The following is a 24,029-nucleotide window of genomic DNA, read 5'->3' on the forward strand; positions in this document are numbered from 1 at the left end:
GCTGCTGACCACTGATGAGTCTGGTGAACTGTCCCGCGGGTCAGTGGTCCAGAGTGCCGTTGTCCAGAGGGAACGCTGAAGGAGGTTTTCTATCCGGTTCTGCATCCAATCACCTTTGTAGTTTGTCTTATCCATAATAATGCCGGAATCTGTAAGAGAGGAATGTCTGTGATGGCGGACATATTTTTGAAGACTCTACAAAATGTCAGCCGCTCTCTCAGGACACAAAACATTTCCATCTGCCGTGACCGCCATTTTCTTGAAGATAAACAATATTTCCAATACAAAATGGCAGCAGACTGGGCATACGCTGTACGTCATAGAGTTACTAAGCTGCCATCTGCTGGCCGTTCCTGGAAGCGCTCATTGATTTTCTATACCAGAGAATTAAAGCTACTTTGTCGCCGCCCTGTGGAAAGATCTGTTAGTACACAAAATGACATTACTGCACTGCCATCTGCTGGATGATCCTGGAAGAGCTCACAATTATTTTCCTATAAATAGAATATAACTGGTACTCTGCTGCTGCCTTGTGGATGGATGTGGTAGTACTTTGTATTTCTAAGCACAGAACAAGAATGGACTTCGTTGCCATCTGCTGGCTGAGCCTGGAATGACTCCCACCAGAGGTCTGATAGAATATTATTCCTCCCGGAAGTAGTAATCTGCACAATTTCCTTACTTTCTACAGTGGAAACAGAACTGATATGTGGAGGAGGCTGATCCTTGGGTTCTGTCTACTGCGACCCCCATCTTGTTGAAGACCGTCCATGTTTTCTCCCTTCATGGATGGAGCCTCGTGCATGCGCAGTATAGTATTCTCCTTGGCAGTATGTCCAGTCACACATATCTATCAGGCAGCCATTGTGTTGAGGATAATACATAAAATGATATAATCAGGATCCCCTTCCTGGGTAGTTCAGCCCCGCCCCTCCCACCGGTTGGCTGGTCTCTAGTCTTTGATTTATCGTTCGGTTTATAGTTACCTAATAAATAATGGATGGATATAGATCGCCAAATCAGGGGGCGGGGATACATGATCTCAATTAAACTCCAGTCAATAAGGAGATAGGGGCGGAGCCTCACAACCACACGCCCTGGAACGGAATTGTAAGAAAATATTGTCTTTGATGGCAGCCATGTTATTTAAGATCAGGCCATTTTCTCCTCTCCATAATGGCAGCTGATCTGCATAAGTGCAGTACATAGAACAGAAATGTCCGCCACGGCCATTGTTTTCTTCAGGATTTGGTAATTATTTCCCATAAACAATGGCAGCAGACTGGCCATGCGTCTTATATGTCCTGCAATGTGCCGCCATCTACTGGCTGAACCTCGAAGAGCTCACCTTGATTTTTCTATAGACAGACTAATACTGGTACTTTCCCGCCACCTTGTGGATGGATGTGGTAACACTTCATATTTCTAAGCACACGATATGACAGGACTCCGCTGCGATCTGCTAGCTGAGCCTGGGATGACTCCCACCGAATGTCTGACACAGAATATTATTCCTCCCAAAACACATGTGTAGGGAAGGAGCAAGAGGCTACACAGATTCAGGATTTTCTACAGGAGAATAAGAACTGGATATGGAAAGGAAGCTGTTCTTCGGGATATCTTTTCATGGCTCTCCTTTCCAAGATGGCGGAACAGACATGCGCACAAGTATGTATAGTAGAATATGTATAGTATGTTTAGTACTCGCTAGTTGTATGTCCATTCACACATCTTTCAGTCCGCCATTGTGTTGAGGTTAATACAGATAATTATATAATGTATATCATTGTATAGTAACACATGAAGAGTCATACCAGGATCATCCACAAGGTGGAAGCCGAGTGTCGGTATTATTATGTGTATAGAAACACAGGGGGGTCATACCAGGATCATCCATAAGGTGGAAGCCGAGTGTCGGTATTATTATGTGTATAGAAACACAGGAGAGTCATACCAGGATCATCCATAAGGTGGCAGCCGAGTGTCGGTATTATTATGTGTATAGAAACACAGGGGGGTCATACCAGGATCATCCATAAGGTGGCAGCCGAGTGTCGGTATTATTATGTGTATAGAAACACAGGGGGGTCATACCAGGATCATCCACAAGGTGGCAGCCAAGTGTCGGTATTATTATGTGTATAGAAACACAGGAGGGTCATACCAGGATCATCCACAAGGTGGTAGCCGAGTGTCGGTATTATTATGTGTATAGAAACACAGGGGGTAATACCAGGATCATCCACAAGGAGACAGCAGAGTGTCTGTAATATATGTATAGTAAAATAGGGGGGTCATACCAGGATCATCCACAATGAGGCAGCAGAGTGTCTATAATATTATGGATGTCATACCAGGATCATCCACGAGGAGGCAGCAGAGTGTCGGTGATATTATGGGTGTCATACCAGGATCATCCACAAGAGGGGGCAGAGTGTCGGTGATATTATGGGTGTCATACCAGGATCATCCACAAGGAGGCAGCAGAGTGTTGGTCATATTATAGGTGTCATACCAGGATCATCCACAAGGAGGCAGCAGAGTGTCTGTAATATTATGGGTGTCATACCAGGATCATCCACAGGGAGGCAGCAGTGTGTCGGTAATATTATGGGTGTCATACCAGTATTATCCACGAGGAGGCAGCAGAGTGTCGGTGCTATTATGGGTGTCATACCAGGATAATCCACAAACAGGCAGCAGTGTGTCAGTCAAATTATGGGTGTCATACCAGGATCATCCACAAAGAGGCAGCAGAGTGTCAGTCATTTTATGGATGTCATACCAGGATCATCCACAAGGAGGCAGCAGAGTGTCGGTCATATTATAGGTGTCATACCAGGATCATCCACAAGGTGGCAGCCGAGTGTCTGTATTATTATTTGTATAGTAACACAGGGGGGTCATACCAGGATCATCCACAAGGAGGCAGCAGAGTGTCTGTAATATTATGGGTGTCATACCAGGATCATCCACAAGGAGGCAGCAGAGTGTCGGTGATATTATGGGTGTCATACCAGGATCATCCACAAGGGGGGGCAGAGTGTCGGTGATATTATGGGTGTCACACCAGGATCATCCACAAGGAGGCAGCAGAGTGTTGGTCATATTATAGGTGTTATACCAGGATCATCCACAGGGAGGCAGCAGAGTGTCGGTAATATTATGGGTGTCATACCAGGATCATCCACAAAGAGGCAGCAGTGTGTCAGTCATTTTATGGGTGTCATACCAGGATCATCCACAATGAGGCAGCAGAGTGTCAGTCATTTTATGGGTGTCATACCAGGATCATCCACGAGGAGGCAGCAGAGTGTCGGTGATATTATGGGTGTCCTACCAGGATCATCCACAAGGGGGGGCAGAGTGTCGGTGATATTATGGGTGTCCTACCAGGATCATCCACGAGGAGGCAGCAGAGTGTCGGTGATATTATGGGTGTCCTACCAGGATCATCCACAAGGAGGCAGCAGTGTGTCGGTCATATTATGGGAGTCATACAAGAATAATCCACGAGGAGGCAGCAGAGTGTCGTAATATTATGGGTGTCATACCAGGATCATCCACGAGGAGGCAGCAGAGCGTCAGTAATATTATGGGTGTCATACCAGGATCATCCAGGAGGAGGCAGCAGAGCGTCAGTTATATTATGGGTGTCATACCAGAATCATCCACGAGGAGGCAGCAGAGCGTCAGTAATATTATGGGTGTCATACCAAGATCATCCACAAGGAGGCAGCAGTGTCGGTCATATTATGGGTGTTATACCAGGATCATCCACAAGGAGGCAGCAGAGTGTCGTAATATTATGGGTGTCATATCAGGATCATCCACGAGGAGGCAGCAGAGTGTCAGTAATATTATGGGTGTCATACCAGGATCATCCACAAGGAGGCAGCAGTGTCGGTCATATTATGGGTGTTATACCAGGATCATCCACAAGGAGGCAGCAGAGTGTCGTAATATTATGGGTGTCATATCAGGATCATCCACGAGGAGGCAGCAGAGTGTCAGTAATATTATGGGTGTCATACCAGGATCATCCACAAGGAGGCAGCAGTGTCGGTCATATTATGGGTGTCATACCAGGATCATCCACAAGGAGGCAGCAGAGCGTCAGTAATATTATGGGTGTCATACCAGGATCATCCACGAGGAGGCAGCCGAGTGTTGGTCATATTATGGGTGTCATACCAGGATCATCCACAAGGAGGCAGCAGTGTGTCGGTCATATTATGGGAGTCATACAAGAATAATCCACGAGGAGGCAGCAGAGTGTCGTAATATTATGGGTGTCATACCAGGATCATCCACGAGGAGGCAGCAGAGCGTCAGTAATATTATGGGTGTCATACCAGGATCATCCACGAGGAGGCAGCAGAGCGTCAGTAATATTATGGGTGTCATACCAGGATCATCCAGGAGGAGGCAGCAGAGCGTCAGTAATATTATGGGTGTCATACCAGGATCATCCACAAGGAGGCAGCAGTGTCGGTCATATTATGGGTGTTATACCAGGATCATCCACAAGGAGGCAGCAGAGTGTCGTAATATTATGGGTGTCATACCAGGATCATCCACAAGGAGGCAGCAGAGTGTCGTAATATTATGGGTGTCATACCAGGATCATCCAGGAGGAGGCAGCAGAGTGTCAGTAATATTATGGGTGTCATACCAGGATCATCCAGGAGGAGGCAGCAGAGTGTCAGTAATATTATGGGTGTCATACCAGGATCATCCACAAGGAGGCAGCAGTGTCGGTCATATTATGGGTGTTATACCAGGATCATCCACAAGGAGGCAGCAGAGCGTCAGTAATATTATGGGTGTCATACCAGGATCATCCACGAGGAGGCAGCCGAGTGTTGGTCATATTATGGGTGTCATACCAGGATCATCCACAAGGAGGCAGCAGTGTGTCGGTCACATTGTGGGTGTCATACCAGGATCATCCACGAGGAGGCAGCAGTGTGTCGGTCACATTGTGGGTGTCATACCAGGATCATCCAGGAGGAGGCAATGCGGTTTTATTTTAATTAATCTTAGGAGTCATACTAATTGTGGCCACAGGGCGGCAGTACTGATTATTGATAGTATTACTGCGCATGCCCATGCCGCCATTTTGGTCTTCAGGAAGATGGCGGCTACAGCGGACAGGTCTCAGCGCACAGGTCACAGGGGACAAATCTTCAGGTTTTATTTCTTTATATAACATGCAGAACAAGGATCTCCTCAGCAATCGGCGATGGTGTCATCACATTCCCGCTATTCCCATCTCCGGGGTCGCGGTGTGAAGGATCGCATCTGTTTCCCCAAAGAAAAATGGCGTCCCAGTTCAAAACATATTAATCAGCCAATAGGTATGGTGAGGGGCGGAGCCTAGTAACATTTCCCGCGCTTGTCATTGTAAATACAGTTTCTGTCAGTTTCGCTCAGCCCTCCATCATCCAATCACCTCCCTGGATTGTCTTCTCCATAATCATGCCGGAACCTGAGAGAATCTGGAAGAGAGGAATGTCTGTGATGGCGGCCATATTTCTGAAGGCTGTTCAAAATATCCGGTGATAACAGACACATCCACAGGGCGGCGACAAAGTACCTGTTATATAGAGAATCAAGCTGAGCGCTTCCAGGAGCGGCCAGCAGATGGCAGCTATGTATGACGTACAGCGCATGCCCAGTCTGACGCCATTTTATAGTAGATATTTGTATCAGTCTTCGAGAAAATGGCGGTCACGGCAGACGGAAATGTTTTGTGTCCTGGGAGAGCAGCTGCCACTGTGTTGAGTCTTCAATAACATGTCCGATATCACAGACACTTTTTCATATTTTCTCTCCAGATTGCGGCATTATTTTGGATAAAACAAACCAGGGCCGTGATTGGATGCGGAAGGAGAGCTGAGCGAACTTGACAGAAACTGTATTTACAATAATAAGCGCCGGAAAACATTTCCGGCTGCCGTAACCGCCATTTTCTCGAAGATATAATATATTTCCACAATAAAATGGTGTCGGATTGGGCATGCGCTTTACGTCATTCAGATACTTAGCTGCTATCTGCTGGCCGTTCCTGGAAGCGCTCTGCTTGAGTTTCTATATGACAGGTACTTCGTCGCCCCCTGTGGATGTGTCTGGTAGCACACGATATGACAGGACTGCGCTGCCATCTGCTGGCTGAGCCCGGAATGACTCCCAGCGGAGGTCTGACAGAATTATTCCTCCCGATACAATCGGCCGGGAAAGAGGAATTCCTGCAGTTTCAGCATTTCTACAATACAAACAGAACTGATGTGTGGAGGAAGTTGTTCCTATCTGTCTTCAGTGGCCGCCATCTTATTGAAGACCATAAATTGCTGTGTACCTGTCAATGATGGAGGCCCGGGCATGCGCAGTAGTATGTATGGTGGGACATGTATTAGTTTGTATACTATATCTTTATTTGTATGTCTTGTCAGACCGCCATCGTACTGAGAATGATAGAGAACTCCATCATTCCCTTCATGTCCGCCGGGTTGTGCGGCTCCGCCCCCTATCTTCCGATTGGCTCATCTCTAGCCTATGATAGATTGCTATAGATGGGGGACACTAATTAGAAAGCAGCCAACCAGAAGGTAGGGGCGGTACACCGGTAATCATACAAGGTGACGTCATCTTCTGCCCCACCCCCGGAAGTCCTTTTGTAAAGCGGGCGGGAAAGTGATAATGGCGGGAGTGTCGTGTTCTCTGGGTGTGGCTGAGGAGGATGGAGCCTGAGGTAAAAATGTCTGCTATGGCCGCTCCATTGTAAAGTCCTTGTACTCCCCCCCCCCCCCCGCCATACCCTGTACCCCCTCTACTCCCCCCCCCCCCCCCCCCCACATTGTACCCCCTCTCCTCCTCCCCCCTCACACACTGTGCCCCCCTCACCCCCCAACACACTGTACCCCCCTCACCCCCCCCCGCACACTGTGTCCCCCCCCCCGCCATACCCTATACCCCCTCTCCTCCTCCCCCCCCCCCCCCCCCACTGTGCCGCCCCCCTCCACAGTCTTTGCCCCCCCCCCTCCTCCACAGTCTTTGCCCCCCCCCCCTCCTCCACAGTCTTTGCCCCCCCCCCCCCTCCTCCACAGTCTTTGCCCCCCCCCCCCCCTCCTCCACAGTCTTTGCCCCCCCCCCCCTCCTCCACAGTCTTTGCCCCCTCACCCCCCTCCACAGTCTTTGCCCCCTCACCCCCCTCCACAGTCTTTGCCCCCTCACCCCCCTCCACGCATTGTGCCCTGTGCCCCCCTCACCCCCCCCCCCCCCCATGTATCCTCACGATGGGATTATGTACAGGCATGGAATAAGTTGTACTGGGGTCCCGGCGTGGCCCTCTGGCGCTATGGGTCCTGACTGCACTATGGGCCCGCTGGCGCTGTGGGTCCTGGCGTGGGCCCTCTGGTACTATGGGGGGTTTTCAGGAAGTGAAGTTAGATCTCACAATCTGCATTGTTTGGGTTGGATGGTCTGGAGATGTGGAGGCGGTCCTTGGGGATGATATCCAGGAGGCGGTCCTTGGGGATGATATCCAGGAGGCGGTCCTTGGGGATGATATCCAGGAGGCGGTCCTTGGGGATGATATCCAGGAGGCGGTCCTTGGGGATGATATCCAGGAGGCGGTCCTTGGGGATGATATCCAGGAGGCAGTAATTCCGCACACTGTGTTCAGCCTCTGTCATGTCAGGTTACTCCGTGTCTTCTGATGGTTCTCTCTGACCCGGAATATTGTCCCCTTTCAGCTGGTCTGAGGAGTGAAGAGAGAAGCTGTGATCTGCCAGATGTCAGAGACGTCCCGTCATCTACAGAGCACTTCTCCTGGTAGGACGATGGGAAGAAGTGATGGAGCAGCGAGGACACCCGGAGACTTGAGGTAGGATGACTTCACAAGCACATGTCAGATACCAACCTCCTCGCTGCTGATCTTTGTGAACTATAACATGGGACTGAGCAGCGGCTGGGATTTACACTCACGGTCACCCAGATACCAGCCTCTTCATTACCGCTCAGCAGCTGAGACACTGTGATAGGCCGGAATTCGGGGGGGTTGGGGCTCCATGACGCTGAGTAAAGCATTTGGTGTTTGTGGCTCCATGACGCTGATTAAAGCATTTGGAAAGGCTGTTTACAAAAAAGTAACAAATATACTTACCTGCTCTGTGTAATAGTATTGCACAGAGCAGCCCCGAATGTCCTCTTCTGGAGTCCCCAGTCAGCATTCTAGGCTCTTCCTCTTTGTTTGACCCCAGTAGCAAGCCACTTACTGTGCGGCACCCCGGGGCTGCGGTGTCACTCGGAGAGAGCCGGAGTATCAGACAGACGGCAGGTGCATGGCCGGACGGCTGGCGGATTATTAGAGCTGAGCAACTTATCCTATACCGCATATCATATATGTGAGTGTACCTGTTGGAAAGTAATAAAGGAGAAACCTTTTTATAAGGATAAAACACGATGTCTGGCAATTTGTCCCCACATATGGAAAAACGCACATGGGCTAATTGAGGATAACGCATATCCACGTTCTTACCATCCGTAAGGGAGGAATTCCATCCAAGCAGGTTCCATAGGAGGTGAACCACAAGTGTGTATAGCCTAATTGCAGGCTAACAAGGAGGTGAGCGCACATCTTCACCAATTAAGGATTCAAAGAAAGTCACAGATTCACAAAAAGTCACCAAATCAAGATTTAATCAAGCACAAAGTCACTGAATTTAAAGGACATTTATATCACAATTATTTGGCAGTATATAAAATAATTTTTTTTTTTTTTTTTGTATATTCACTATTTATGATGTATATTCATTTTCATATGTTTTAGTACATAATTCACCATTTATTGGTTTTGGGGTTAATATCTTCACATTTACATATATATTAGTGGTTTACTTTTTCTCAAATAACCTTTTGATTTTTCATGTTTTTCGTTTACCACCTGAGAATATATTTGCACACCAGGGGTAATTAGATATATATATCAAAGATATTTTCACTGGGAGTGCAACACATCATGTATTATTGACTTTTTTGACACAGAGGTAGTGTTGTGTTTAGTGTTTGCGATCCTATTTATATTTGGGACAGTGAGTGTCCAGTTTCTTGATTTTGAGAGGTTAATATTGGGTGGATATAGACTGGCTCGCAAGTCACACAGATATTTGCTGACTGCTATTGGTACCCATGGGCCCACCCCTAGGGTGTTTTTGAGCCCCCTGCCTGAGGTCCCGAGGTCCTGACCCTTTGCCTGTTCCTGCACCTGCTCGAGGGACTACCCCTCGAGGATCAGGAGGCTTAGCCTCCAGCGTCCCCCCCCACCTCTCCCCACCCTCCCTGGGGGAAGGGATGTTTTCCGGGGAGAGGGGGGGAACAAGGGCTGCGGAAGAGGGGGGGATGTGGGGGGGAGGGGAGAGGGTGGGTGATGGGGGGAGAGGGAGGAAGGAACAGGGAGGCTTGTGGAGAGGCAGAGGAGGGGGGAAATTCTGTGCCGCTATCCAGAGCCAATTTCCCCACCTCATCTCTTTTGGACCGTCTTGGGGCCGGAACCAGGATTTCTTTGACTGGCCCCTGCACCCCCTGCTGGCCTTTTACCAGCTGCTCCACACCACCATCCTGCGATCCTGCCACCACCTGTTTCCTCCTCTCCAGGCACCTCAACTGGGACGGGGTTTTCCTCTTCACTGCCGGGTCTGCCCCCCGCAGAGGTTGCCTCTACCGCACTCGCTGGGGCCTCACCCGCCTGCCCACTTGATGACCCTGAGGTGTACCCCCTAAAGGCCCTAGGGCATCTACTGAAGGGGTGGCCCATCTCCCTGCATAGGTTGCAACAGATCAGGTGGCAACTCTCCGCCTGGTGTCCCACTCCATTACACCTAATGCACTGTGCCATGGTGCAATCTGCACTGAAGTGCGTGGGGCTCCCACATTTAAAACAGAGGCGGGGCTGCCCAGGGTAAAACACCAGGATCCTGTCCCGGCCAATAAACGCGCTAGGTGGCATGTGCACCACCGTGTGCCCCCCTCCTGTCAATTTTCACCCTGGCAGTCCATGCCCCAGTCCAAATCCCCTTCTCGTCCCGGCTCTTCACCAAAGGTGACTGTAACTTGCCATACCTCCCCAACCAGGTAGCAATATCTTCCGGAGGAAGGGACTCCGAACGAGTGTTTATTTCCTCCTGACGAGATAGGGCTATCACCCTAAAGTCCTTCCACTTCCCCCGGCCTCTTACCACCTCATAACGAGAGAAAATCCACTCCATCACCACTGGGGTGATGAAGCTTACATCGAACTCGGTGGTGTTGTGGGGATGAATCACAGCAAAGATCTCCGCCACCCTGAAGCCCAGTCCCAGGACCATGTCCACCACCTGGCCCCTACTGGGGCACTGACCCAACCCCTGAAACCTTAGTTGGATAACATTCCTCTTACGTTCAGGGCCTCCTATCCCCCTGGACCAAACACTCCCACCATGGCCCTGCCCCCCCCCCCCCCCCCCCCAGGATCTCTCGGAAGGCCTGGGCGCCATGCTGGCCGTAGAAGTGGTCCAACCTCACCTGCACGCCAGCCACCTTGGCAAAGGTTTTTTCCCTCCTTCAGTGCCGACAGCAGGCTGACTTCTTGTGACATACCTAGTGTCCTGGGGGGTTCCACCAGTAGGCTGGCTTCCTGTGACCCGCCTGGAAGCCTTGGGGGGTTCCACCACCCCTGCCTCAGCAGCCATTACTGGTGCCTGGCTGGGCACGATCCCCAATATCTCTGCCCTCCTGTCCCTCCGTACACTACCCAAGGGATCCGCCAACTCTGCAAGGACCCCCGCATTATCCACCAGGGTCTCCCACTCAACAGGCCACACAGGGGCAGGCGCCTCACCCGTGTCCGTGGGATCCACCACAACCCCTACTACCTCCCGCTGGGGTTCCTCTAGCTGTTTAATAAAGGACAGGGCTGGACAATCCTCCTGGAGGGGCCCTATAGCACAGTTCCTCCACACACTCTGTACCTGAGCCCCTGGCAGGCTCTCCTTACTTCAGGTTACCCCTCACATACAGCCTGTCGTGGAAAGTGAGCCAGGCCTGGTCCCTAAATTTCAAGGGAATCCATTCCAAATGAATCAACCGTAAACCCTCCCTCATAATATGGCCAGGGCAATCTTTCAAGGCCAGCAGTGAATGAAAGGCGGTCGCCACAACCCTCTCACCCAGGAGTTTCCTAGGGAGGGATCTGACCTCCCCCGCCATCGCCTGAGTAACTTCAGGCTCGGGGCCACATAAGCTGGGAGCTTAACATGCAGGCTTTTAACTAGCCCGCCACTCTCCCAACAGCTCAGAAAGGGTCTAAACCAAATCCAAAACCGTCCTACCCATGCAGGCGCTCTCTCTGCTAGCATGTTACTAAAGTTATGTTTTATGTTTAACTTCAGAGAAAAGAATACAATTGGGTTGACCATACCTAGGCCACCCTCCTGCCTGGATGAGTAGGTTACATCCCGCCTGACAAGGTTCAGCCTGTTCCCACATAAAATCTGGAAGAAATAGCTGAAAATCCTTGTATAGAGCGATTCTGGTAAGAGGCAAACAAAGCTCCCATACAAAAAGATGGGAATCAGGAAAGTCTTAATCAAGTCAACCCTTTCCCTCAAGGAGAGCCGCCACCCCTTCCAGCATCTCACCTTGGCATCAGCCAGCCTGGCCTCCCAATTTGACTTGCTATAATCAGCAGGGCCGAAATTGATGCCTAAAACTTTTATACTCTGCTGAGGCACAGGGAAGGTGTCCGGAAGTGAAAAACTCTCACCTTCCCTACCCATCCAGAAGAATTCACATTTGTCCTGGTTGACCTTGGAGCCTGATGCCTCGGAATACTGATCCATTACTGAGACCACCTCCTGCGCCTCTTCAGTCCCAGAGATGAAAACAGAAACGTCGTCAGCGTAGGCTACGACCTTCAGGGACAGATCCCCAGTGGCACCCACCGACACCCCGCCCAACACTACACCATCCAACCTCCTAATAAAGGGGTCAATAGCGAAAGCGTAGAGCAGAGGGCTCTGCGGGCACCCCTGGCGCACACCGGACCCAACCCCAAAAGGCTGCCCAACCCAGCCATTCACCAACGTGAAGCTCTCCGCCTCTTTGTACAATGTCTTAAGCCAGCTAATAAACCTCCCCCCAGGCCATACCGGTCCAGGAGATGCCAGAGGTACTCGTGATCGACTCGATCAAAGGCCTTTGCCTGATCCACTGCCAGCAGAAACTTCCCCCAGCCCTCAGCCTTACACCGCTCCAGAGCCTCCCGGACAGCTAACACCGCTGTGAAGGTGCTCCTGCCCCGGACCGAGCAATGCTGCTGGCGAGAAAGTAAATCTGCCACTGACAGGCGCCAGAGCAAGATCCAGAATCTTTCTATCAACATCGAGAAGGCTAATGGGGTGCCAATTCTCAATAGCCGAAGGATCCTTACCCTTTGACAGGAGAATTACAGCAGACTGCCTCATGGAGGGAGGGAGCGACCCCTCTTCCAGACAGCAATTATAAACCTCCGCAAGGTGAGGTGCCAAGCTGGACTTAAAGGTTCTAAAAAACTCAGCTGTCAAACCGTCTGGCCCAGGGGTCTTCTTACTGGCCAAACTGTCAATGGCTTTGGACACGTCTGCTGTAATTTCCTCTGTCAAACTTGCAGACGAGACATTACCTTCTAAACCTGGTGTAGACTCCAAAAAGCTCAACATCCTTTTCCGGTCGAGGTGCTTCTCACTCAGGAATCTTCATAAAAGGACCTAGAGACCTCCAAGATTCCTGACCTGGATCTTGTCAGGGACCCCATACTATCCCTCAAGCCAGAGACCGTCTTAATCGCTGCACTCTGCTTACAGTTCTGAAAAGGTTAGGCGAGTGGTACTTTCCATAATCCCTCTCCAGAACCAGAGGCGCGCCGGTCGTACTGGTACTTCCTAAGAAGAAGCTTCACCTCTGAGATTGCCCCTAAATCTCCACCGCTAGAAACAAGGCAGTCGAGCTTCCTCCGCAAACGCTGTTCGGCAATATATTTAGCTGTTTTTCTTTTCCCTATGGCCCTGAAAAACCTGCCGATCCGCATCTTGGTAAGCTCCCACCACTCCGACTTACTGTTGCAGAAAGCCAGCACAGTCTCCTGAGCCTGAAAGAACGCCTCAAAAGATCGTCTCACCTCCTCGTCTTCCAGCAGAGCCGACTTCATTCTCCAGATGCCCTTCCCTCTCAGTGGCGCATCTGAAACATTCAAAGTCACAGTAAGTAAAAGGTGATCAGAAAACTCCACCGCCCGACACTCAGGGGCTGAGAAGGCAGAGTCCTCCTTCAAAAAAAAACCTATCCTACTCTGACAATTACCTCTCCTATACGTGAAACCAGTGCTGTCCGGGTTGCGCCTAACCTGGACGAGGCCGGGGAGATAACTTTATTCTTCCCTCTCCCTCTTACCTTCGTCCAACCCACCTCCACCACCGGACCCCCAACAGGATCCCCTTAACAGCCTCTTCCTTCCCCTCTACCTTCTTGCCTACCCCAGCACGACCCCTCCAGCGCCTCCTGGGCAGTAACACTGGTGGGGGGACCACCCTAGGTCCGGACATACCAGCCCCTTTAGCAGCCTCTTTCAATTTTGACCCTGGGGGAACAGACACAGCAGGGGGTTTAAACACCACAGGGGCAGGGGAAGACAGACCCACAATGACAGACGCAATATCTGCAGGGGCAACAGACACAACAGGAACCACAGGGGAGACACCTTCCTCTACTACTGCCGGACCCAATCTTTGCCTGCCTCCATCCTCGCCAATTCCGCCACCACCTCTGACTGGTCGTGCGGGGCCTCTGGGCATTGAGAGTACGCATGCCCCAAACGCAAGCAAAGATTACATCTGATCTCGTTGCAGTCTTTCGCCACATAGCCCACCTCCTGGCAGAGAGAGCACCGCAAGACCGCACAGGATGAGGCAAAGTGCGACTTGCTGCCCCCCCCCCTGTGACAGAGCCTTGGCTGCCCAGCATAGAAAATGATTAATCTGTCACGGCCTATAAAGGCCGAGGAGGGAATGTGCCGCACAACATTTTCTGATATCCCCAACCTCATTGTGACCATCCACCTGTCCAAATCCCCCTATCATCATTGATCTTACCCAAAGGGCCTAAGACTTCCCCATACCGCCGTAGTCAGATCAAGATGTCTGCAGGGGGGCTGGACTCATTTCTGACCAGGATTGTGATATTTTTGACCAAGGGCTGGCGTGACACCACTTTGGGGACTAAACCTGCCCATCTCTCAGACCCCTTCCATCTATCATCGTACTTCTGCCAAAATATGTCAAGAGTATCGCTCCTGACAAATGACACATCGTACTCTTCCCAATTCCACCGGTGCAATAAGGGCAAAGATGTCGCTAGCGTTAAACCCCATCTCCAATAGGCAATCCACCAATTCCCTCCTAGGGGGAGCACCCTGGCCACACCATTTGAGCTGTACCACATCCCTGCGCCTCACAGGCCTTGAGATGGCTGCCCTCACAGCCGCTGCATAACTAGGGCCACCCGACCCAGAACCATGGACAGGGGCCCCAGCAGCTGCAGCATAGCTTACTGCAGCCGACCCTGGGGCAGACACAAGGGCACCAGCAACCACCCCCTCCCCTCCGCCCACAACAGCCAGGCACTGGGGCATTTTCAGCCACAGCTTTCTTTCCACCCTTGGCAACAGGGCCAGACCCAGGGACACCATCCACAGCTGCATTGCCACCAGCCTTTGCAAGCTGGCCAGGCACAGAAGCATTATGGTAGTGCCTTAATATTTTTCTCCCCTTGCAGGGACTGACCCAAAAGCATTACCAGGTACAGCACTACCATCCCTTCCAGCCTTAGGAACGACACCACAGGGGGCATCCGTCACCACACTACTCCCAACCCCAGAGCCCTGGCTGGGCACCGTGACCCCACTGACAAGTACCGGCCACCGACTGAGGCAGAGCAGAGACAGGGGATGGGACACCCGGGATGACCACAGGGGCACCAGGCATAGACCCAGGGGCACCAGAGAGGAGGGCAGTGGGAACACTCAGACCTTACAGCAATGTCCTCCACATCTACAATTGTCCCACCGTCCATCCCCGAGTCCACAGGGTTACCAACCAATACTGAACCTGCCACACCACTATCTTGCACCGGCCCAGATGACAGGCCCACACCAGTGACCTTCTCCGGCAGCCTCTGTAGCTTCACAAACACTGCCTTCTCGATTTGCCCTTTGCTTCAGAGGCTGGGGGACCCCGACCTCCTCAGGACCCTCCACATCCGAGTCACCCGACCCGAATTGGAAGCACCTCCCGTGCAGCAGTGACTCCAGCTCTTGGACAAACTTCATGGCTCCTGCTGCCTCCACCTGGGAGCCCCAATTGGGCGGCTGCTGACCCGGGGGGGGACAAGCTCCAACTCCTCCGCCCCCTCCGGTATTTGCTCCGGCAATGCTGCAAGCTGATCCGGCGTGGCCATGCTAGGACTGCCGGATCCGCCCCCCCTGCTGAGTTTGTCTCTGTCTCTTTTGTAGGGGCCGCACTCGCTGGGGACTCACCTGCTGGAATCTCGCCCGCCTGCCCACCTGACAATCCTGAAGTATACCCCCTAAAGGCCCGGGGGGCACCTACTGAAGGGGTGGCCCATCTCCTTGCACAGGTTGCAACAGATTAGGTGGCATCTCTCTGCCCGATGCCCTACTCTTACATCTAATGCACCGCTCCATAGTGCAATCCGCGCTGAAGTGCGTGGGACTCCCACACTTAAAACCGAGTCGGCGCTGCCCAGGATAGAATACCAGGATCCTCTCCCGGCCTATAAATGCGCTGGCTGGCATGTGCGCCACTGTGTGCCCCCTCCTGTCCAACTTCATCCTGGCAGTCCATGCCCCATTCTAGATTCCTTTCTCATCCCGGCTCTTTACTAAGGCAGACTGCAAGTGGCCAACCCTCCCCAACCAGGTGGCTATATCCTCTGGAGGAAGCGATTTCATTCCGGACAAGAACAGTAATGTGTTTAATCTCTTTCTGGCGAGATAAAGCAATCCCCCTGAAATCTTTCCACTTTTCCCAGCCCCTTACCACCTCAAACCGAGAAAGGAAAAACTCCATCACCACTGGGGTGACGAAACTCACATCAAATTCATTGGTGTTATGGGGGTGGATCACAGCGAAAATTTCCGCCACCTTAAACCCTAGATCGAGGACCATATCCAGCTGCAATAGCGCCAATGAACGCCGTACCTGCTCCCTCCGAGCCACTGTCCACATCCGGGTCTGCGGCCACTGCAGACTCCGCCCCCCGCGTGGACTGGAAGTGACGTCAGATGCCGATCGCGTGGGCGCTATCTTGGACAAAAGGCCATCCACGGCTGGCAGGGACACAACCCCCCCGCCATCTCTGGCTCCACTGCCGGTGAAGACTGGAACAGCAGTACGAGCCGCCATGCTACCTGGCTCGTCCTGCTCCATCACCTCAACTTCCAACTCTCCCAGCTTACCTCCCTGGAGCGCGGACCCGGACAAGGATTCACCGCCAGGGCACTCCTTTGCTGGTAAGATCACTTTTGGCTCCTTTGTAATCTCTACACACAGACATCCTAGGGAGCAAGACCACGGGGGTCCTCACCATTCCTGTTGACCCTTTCACCCCAGGCACCACGGTTGGGGTTCCCACCACCTCTGCTGAGGAGGAAGGGCTGCAGGTCTCCCTGGGTTTCACAGGGGTTCCTTTGATTGTTCATACCATGGGTCGTCTTGGTCTCTTCCCGTCGTACTGCTGAATTTGCATTCCCTTTGTCTTTACCGCCTTTCTTGCTCACCACCTCTTGCTTTTTTTTTTTTTTTGGGGGGGGGGGCACTGGACACATCCACTGCCCAGGTTTCTGGAGCCACGGGGGGTCCCACCACCCCTGATGAGGTAGCGGCGACAGACCCTCTTGGCTTTGCAACCAGGCAGGTATGAGCATCAAGGTCCACAGGGGGCTCCACCATCCCTGATGAAAAGTCAGTGGTTTCTCCAACCATAGTGACTTCACCTCCCTCTTTAGTAGTTAGGGCCACAGGGGGTTCCTCCACTCCTGGGGGAGCAGCAGCAGCCCCTTCCGGCTTCACAGCTGAATAGCCAGACCTGCAGGGGGTCCCACCATCCCTGTTGCAGTGGCAATAGCTGCTTCCGGCCTTGGCGCCAAGTTCACCTCCCCCTCCTGTGTGGAAATCAGGGCTGCGGGAGGTCCCACCATCCCTGGTGAGGCAGCAGTACTGCTCTGCTTGGGAGCCAGGTTTGTTACAGGGGGTCCCACCATCCCTGGTAAGGCTGCCGTATTCTGCTTGGGAGCCAGGTTTGTTGCAGGGGGTCCCACCATCCCTGATGAGGCAGCAGTATTGCTCTGCCTGGGAGCCAGGTTTGCAGCAGGGGGTCCCACCATCCCTGGTAGAGCGGCAGAAGCCCCTCCTGGCTTTGCCGCCATGTTGGCTACACTTTCCCTCGGCTCAGAACCCACGGCTGCAGGGGATCCCACCATCCCTGGCTGCACAGTTGTAGCCAGGGCTGTGGAGTCGGAGGAAACTTTGGGTACCTGGAGTCAGTCGGCAAACAATGCTCCGACTCCGATTAAATTTAAATTGGAATTAAAAAAAAAAAAAAAAGCAAGTTTAAATGTCCCAATTCACAAAAAGTTCTAATTAATGACTTCTCTACTTCTCTCTATCGTTAGTGATGTGGCCAGAATAGTGACTGCAATGCCACCCACCCGTCAGTGTCGAAAGATTATTTTCAGCCCTAAAATAATAAAGTCTGACTTATGAGCCTCTCAGGATCTGGCAGAGGCAATTCTCTTCCTTCGAACTCTACATTCCATTGATGTGCATTTGCTGAGCCTAGAACTACATTTCAGGATGAATATAAACCATTTCTAGGTTTTACAGATTGTGTTTTTGGTTCATATAGATAAGCTTTGTTTTTGTTCTAAAACAACCAAATAATGTGGTTTGTATTCCTGGACTGGTGAAGTTCCTGAGGTTTCTGCTGCTACTATCCAGCCACTTGATTGATTAATAAAACTTTGTTTTCATTGTGTTTGTCTTTTGCTTAAACTGTTCAATACAGTAGACTGTTGGCTCCCCAGCCAGTAGTCCTGTGTAATGACATGTATGTTGCCTTTCTTTCCTTCAAGGAATGTATAAAATACATTCGCATATTAATACAGAGGAGTCGGGGAGTCGGAGGTACACAAAACTGAGGAGTCGGAGTCAGAACATTTATCTACCGACTCCACAGCCGTGGTTGTAGCAGCCGTGCAGACTTCACCTCCTCCTTCCTATGCCGGTGGGGCCATTCTTCTAGCGGACTGGGTACCCCGTTCGTTGGCCCCTGCATTCTTACCAGTATGCCCCCCCAAAAAGTCCCATTCCCCTTGTCCATGCTTGCGCTGGTACAGGAATACCCCCCACAGTCAATTGGCCAAGGGCTAATGTCCAGCCTACGTCCATATTCCCATAAATTGAGGACCTGGGATATGGACGTGATGCGTATGGAGCCAATTCTATTGACTGACGGATTGCGGACTTTCTCTGACTTGCTCCAGTCGCAGGATAATTCTTGGTAAAAGTTTTATTTCTCTTTTATTTTATAGTCAATAGCCAATTATGTCTTCTTGTATTTTCTGTAACTTTTTATACTTTGTACATATTTTATGCACTGCCCACTTTCGGGATATTAAATCATAAAATTAAGAAGTGACTTCTGGGTACTAAGCTCGGGCTCATATCTCCGGAGAGATTGTATTGTATTGCAGTGTCTTTATACGCTCGGTCAAGTTCATTGCCAATCTGTGTGCACATGCATTGCGTGTTGGCAGATTGCATGCAGATTGTAAAGGTAACAGGTCTGCCAGACGGAGATCTGTGTGTGGTGGCCCAGCATGCCAGTAAAACTGTTGGGTGGTGGCAAGCTACCGTTTGTGGTGTCTGGTGTGGGGGGGTGTGGACAGTGGAAGAGTGATTAACACTGGGGTTCTAGCTTGTAGGACAGCTGGAGGAATCCTAGAAGGGTGTGCGATTGCTAGGCTGCTCCTCAACCCTTAGTGTGCACCAGATTGTATATAAGATTCGTGTCTGCCTGTGTGTGGTCAGCCAGCTGGATTGGAGTGGAGTCTCCCTCTAGTGGTGGCCAGAGGCAGTGCGGGCTGTGAAAGTATATCACGGCCGGTCTTCTATACTTATATATATTCAGATCAAGTCCCCCTTATTCCCTCTGACCCCAAGTCATGGCCACACTTGCGCCCTCCTCGGTTAGCTAGTCGCTGTGGGTGTGGGTTGGATCCGTGACATATCTACTTTGTTGATGGATCGTGTAAAAAGAATGATATGGGCACAAATCAAACAGGGTATGCCGTTGTAACACATGACCAGGTTGTTGAGGCAGGTAAACTATCTAGTTCTTAGCCCAACAAGCAGAGATCATAGCTGTAACAAGGACATGTGACCTAGGTAAAGGGAAAAAGGTGAACATATACACAGACAGCCAATATGCCTTTTCCACCATACATGTGTTTGCACAACGATGGAATAATAGAGGTATGGTCACATCAACAGGCAAACCCATTGTACGCAGAGATCTCATTCTGGCCCTGTTAGACATCGTACAAAAGCCAAGTCAAGTAGCTATATGCCAATGTGCAGCACATAAGAAAGGTACAGACCCAATCACATTAGGGAATGCCCTAGCAGACAGAGCAGCAAAAGAGGCAGCTGAAGGCAAACAAGAAATACACTCCTATCTGGCAGAACCAGCAGAAATGCAGAAAGCAATAGATGAAACATGGCTGATGGAAATGCAAGGGTCAGCACCCGGGACTGAGAAACAAAAATGGTTATCAAAAGGGGCCGTACAGGTAAAAGGTATCTATACAAACACAGATGGTAAACCTATCTTGCCTACTTCATTGTTTAGTAATATTGACCTAAAAAACCCCACTGTGTCTATCACCCACAGTCTGCAGGCACTGTGGAAAGACATAACAGTACTATAAATAATAAACTAAGAAAGCTAATGGAGGAGAATGGGGAAAAACTGGGTTCAGTGTCTACCAATAGCTTTATTGAGCATGAGAATAACCCGCACAGCAAAAGGGTTGTCACCTTATGAGGTGCTGTATGGTAGACCATACTACATTCCACAGCTCAAGCCATTTGCTAGGGAAGATGAAGAAATGGATTGCGAACTAGCAAACTACATGAGAAAATTACTGGTGTCTAAGGAAGTCTTCTCTCCAAACTCTTACAGGTCAAGAAACACCAACCGAGCAGGACACGCTTCTCCAACCAGGAGATTGGGTTTGGATCGATATAATCAAGAGAAAGCAGTGGTCAGATCCAAGGTGGGAAGGGCCCTATCAGGTACTGTTGTCCACATCCACAGCAGTCAAAATAGCAGAGTACCTCAGATACACCTTTCACATTGCAAAAGGGCAAGGAACTTAGGGTCAGACCAGGGAACGCCCACGGAGCCTTGAGTGTAAGTCCGCCTACAAAGGGGAGTGACTCCAATAGGGACCACCCGTCTCAAACCCGGTGAAGAAACATGGCACAATATAGGTTCACAGGGGCGGTAAAACCGCTTAGGGAAACACAACTGCTAGAACCAGGATACTTTACCAAAACATGGACAGGTCGATTCCTAATAGGGATGATGACAGTGGGAAGCATTGTAACATTAGTACTAATACTCTGGTGTATTTTTTTATTCTGTTTTTGGATCTTGAGGTTTAGATTCCAAAGGGAATTGACAAAAGGCCCAAACGGTGACCTGATAATCACTATAAATGAAGGACCCATCAAAGCAGTCAAATTTGACGCATGCCAGGTGGTAGAATGCCCACACAATTGGATACTTAGATATAGCAATTAGGAAAAGTATGTGTGGAGCTGCCACCTGTTCTTTGTGGTCTGAAGTACGGTGGACTACAGATTTAGATGGTTACCTAACCTCTTCAGCTCAGGTTCCCCCACAAAAAGGTCTAGTGCAACGTTTAAGCTTGCATAAGCTACCACCACAGGGGGATGACTATAATCAACTGTTACTAGTCTTGAGATCTGCAACAAGGGAGGATTCTGAAACCGATAAGTTAGGTATCCATATACTCCTGGGAAAAGATGCAGTGGGAACAATACAGATTCAAGTGCTTGGGAAAGGACAAGTTGCACCCCCAGTCACCAGCATGCCACTAATAAAGCTCCGCCCAGACCTGTTCAAAACTAACTTTACTTACAAAGAATAAAACTAACTTTACTTATAAAGAACAGTTAAGTATAGAAACAGGGTTTGGGGATAAGAATGAGTGGATAGAATGGGTCAGATGGACAACCAAGACCAATGGGCTGGGAAACTGTTTCTCGAGTGCCAACTCACGGCCTCAGCTAGCGACTGTCCCTTTCCTGACTGAGGAAACAAACCTGACATGTATAATAAGAATGTTTAAGGAAAACATCACAAATACTGAGTGCAAGGAGGAGCGGAAATTGTATTTACCCACCAGGATGCGGAGCATACCTCCCTCTGTTAGAGCAATCCCAGGAACTTTCACCAGCTTTGTTCACCATCATTCCCATTGTACAATGTATTTCAAACATTCCCTGGGACCTGATACTAATTATGAGAAAAATTACCTACATTTTCAGGTGTCAGAATTTCCCTAAAAACTTTGTATTGGAATCAGGAAGGAAATAGCATGGCCACCTGTCTCCTTCCCGATGAAGTATTCAAACTTTACAGAGAAAGCACTGTACCCCATGTGTCAATCACTCGGAGTACTTCGGTGGAGTGGTATGAGCTGGAGGATATTTTAATTGACTGGGTACACGAGACCTGAGCAACAAAGCAAAGGAAATTCAGTCTTGTAACCTTAACTGGGTCACACAATGTACATCAGGAGTACATCTTTCAGGAGGAGATCATGAAAATGAATGATTGGTCCTCTTGACCCGGGAGGAAGAGGATGCACTAAAACATCCCCGACCACCTTTGGTGAAAAGGAAAGGGTGATGTAGGACTAATTAAAACAGCAAGTGAGGTACAAATCACCCCTAAAAGTACTATGAGACCACATCAAAAACCGTACCCTTTGAGAAAAGATACAGAGGTGGGGGTGGATCCTGTAGTCGGAGAACTGTTGGACAATGGTATAATCATAGAATGTCCAGATTCACCCGGCAATACACCTTTGTTTCCTGTCAGAGCCACAAGGAGGCTGGAGACTCGTTCAGGACCTGCAGGCAATAAATAAAGCAGTGGTGCCATGGGGTCCAGTAGTGCCTGACCCCCATGTCCTCCTGAACGATCTGCTCTCCTGAGGATTTACCCCCCTTCCTGACCACGCCTCTTTTTGCTACTCGGCGCTGCACTAATTCAACTGATAATTGTGCGGTCACGCAATGCTGCACCCAAACTAAATTTACGTTCTTTTTTTTCACACAAATAGAGCTTTTTTTGGTGGTATTTGATCACCTGTGTGCTTTTTAATTTTTCATGCTATCAAAAAAGCCGAACATTTTGAAGAAAAACAATATTTTTTTCTTTCAGCTATAAAAAATATATTGTAAACTCAGTTATAAATTTATGTCAAAATGTATTCTGCTACTTTGTCTTTGGTAAAAAAAAAATCCCAATAAGTGTATATTGATTGCTTTGTGTGAAAGTTATAGCGTCTACAAACTGTGGTATAGATAATGGAATTTACACAGCTTTTACTTTGACTGCTCATCACATTTCTTGAGGTGCTAAAATACCAGGATAGTAGACAAACACCCCTAAATGATCCCTTTCCGGAAAGTAGACACCCTAAGCTATCTGCTGAGGCATATTGAGTCCATGGAAGATTTATTTTTTTCCACAAGTTTCTGGAAAATGACCAACTTTTTTTTTTTTTTTTTTCACAGTAATTCCACATATACCCATGGCATGTGTGAGCAGTAAATCATATAAATGACAATTTTGTGTAAAAAAAAAAAATATATATATATATATATTTAAAATTTTTTATATTTATATATATATTTTTTGTCATTTTCCAAAAACTTATGGTAAAATAAAGTCTTCTACACCTTGTTCCAAATTATTCTGCAAATGATATTTTTCTCATTTCCCTCAATTGATGTAAATAACAGTCAGCATAATTCTCATGTTACAATTATTAAGAGTACAATTCACATTTTATTGAACAAACCTCCTAATAACAGGATTTTTGTTCCGGATTATTCCGCACAGGAAGTTTCAAAACACTTTCTAGGTTGTAAAGAACTGAAAATTGTCATTTGTTGTGTTTGCAGCAAATTTACTGAAATCAAAAGCTATTTCAATCAAACTTTTACCAACATTGTAACTTTGTAACCATTTGAAGCGGTCACGTTACATTGTAACATAGGAGCCCTTATCTGATAGCAGATCACAAGTCTGGCATCCATTGAACTTGGGAGTTTTTGGACAGTTTCTGCTTGAATTTGTTTGCAAGATGTCAGAATCTCCTCCCAGAGCTGCTGTTTGGATGTAAACTGCCTCCCACCCTCATAGATCTCTTGCTTGAGGATGCTCCAAAGGTTCTCAATAGGATTGAGGTCAGGGGAGGATGGAGGCCACACCATGACTTTCTCTCCTTTTATCCCCATAGCAGCCATTGATGCAGAGGTATTCTTTGCAGCATGAGATGGTGCATTGTCATACATGAAGATGATTTTATTACGGAAAGCATAGTTCTTCCTTCTGTACCAGGGAAGAGAGTGGTCAGTCATAAACTCCACATACTTTGCAGAGGTCATCTTTACACCTTCTTGGACCCTAAAGTGGCTGACCAGCTCTGTTCCCATGATTCCGGCCCAAAACATGACTCCACCACCGCCTTGCTGACGTCGCAGCCTTTTTGGAACAGGGTGGCCGTCCACCAACCATCCACTACTCCATCCATCTGGACCATCCAGGGTCGCACG

General features: G+C 49.5%; 1 long non-coding RNA gene across 1 annotated transcript; it reads left to right on the top strand.

The window, feature by feature from the left end:
• The first annotated feature begins 6,433 nt into the window (after positions 1-6,433).
• LOC149434400 (uncharacterized) lies at positions 6,434-22,626 on the top strand. The gene is made up of 3 exons (XR_016308663.1): positions 6,434-6,754; positions 7,758-7,888; positions 20,335-22,626. It is a non-coding gene; the product is annotated as an uncharacterized LOC149434400 (long non-coding RNA).
• The last annotated feature ends 1,403 nt before the right edge of the window (positions 22,627-24,029 follow it).

Source organism: Staurois parvus, unplaced genomic scaffold, assembly GCF_062004578.1.
Source record: "Staurois parvus isolate SC_StPar_1 unplaced genomic scaffold, SC_StPar_1.0 ptg001754l, whole genome shotgun sequence".
NCBI lineage: Eukaryota > Metazoa > Chordata > Amphibia > Anura > Ranidae > Staurois > Staurois parvus.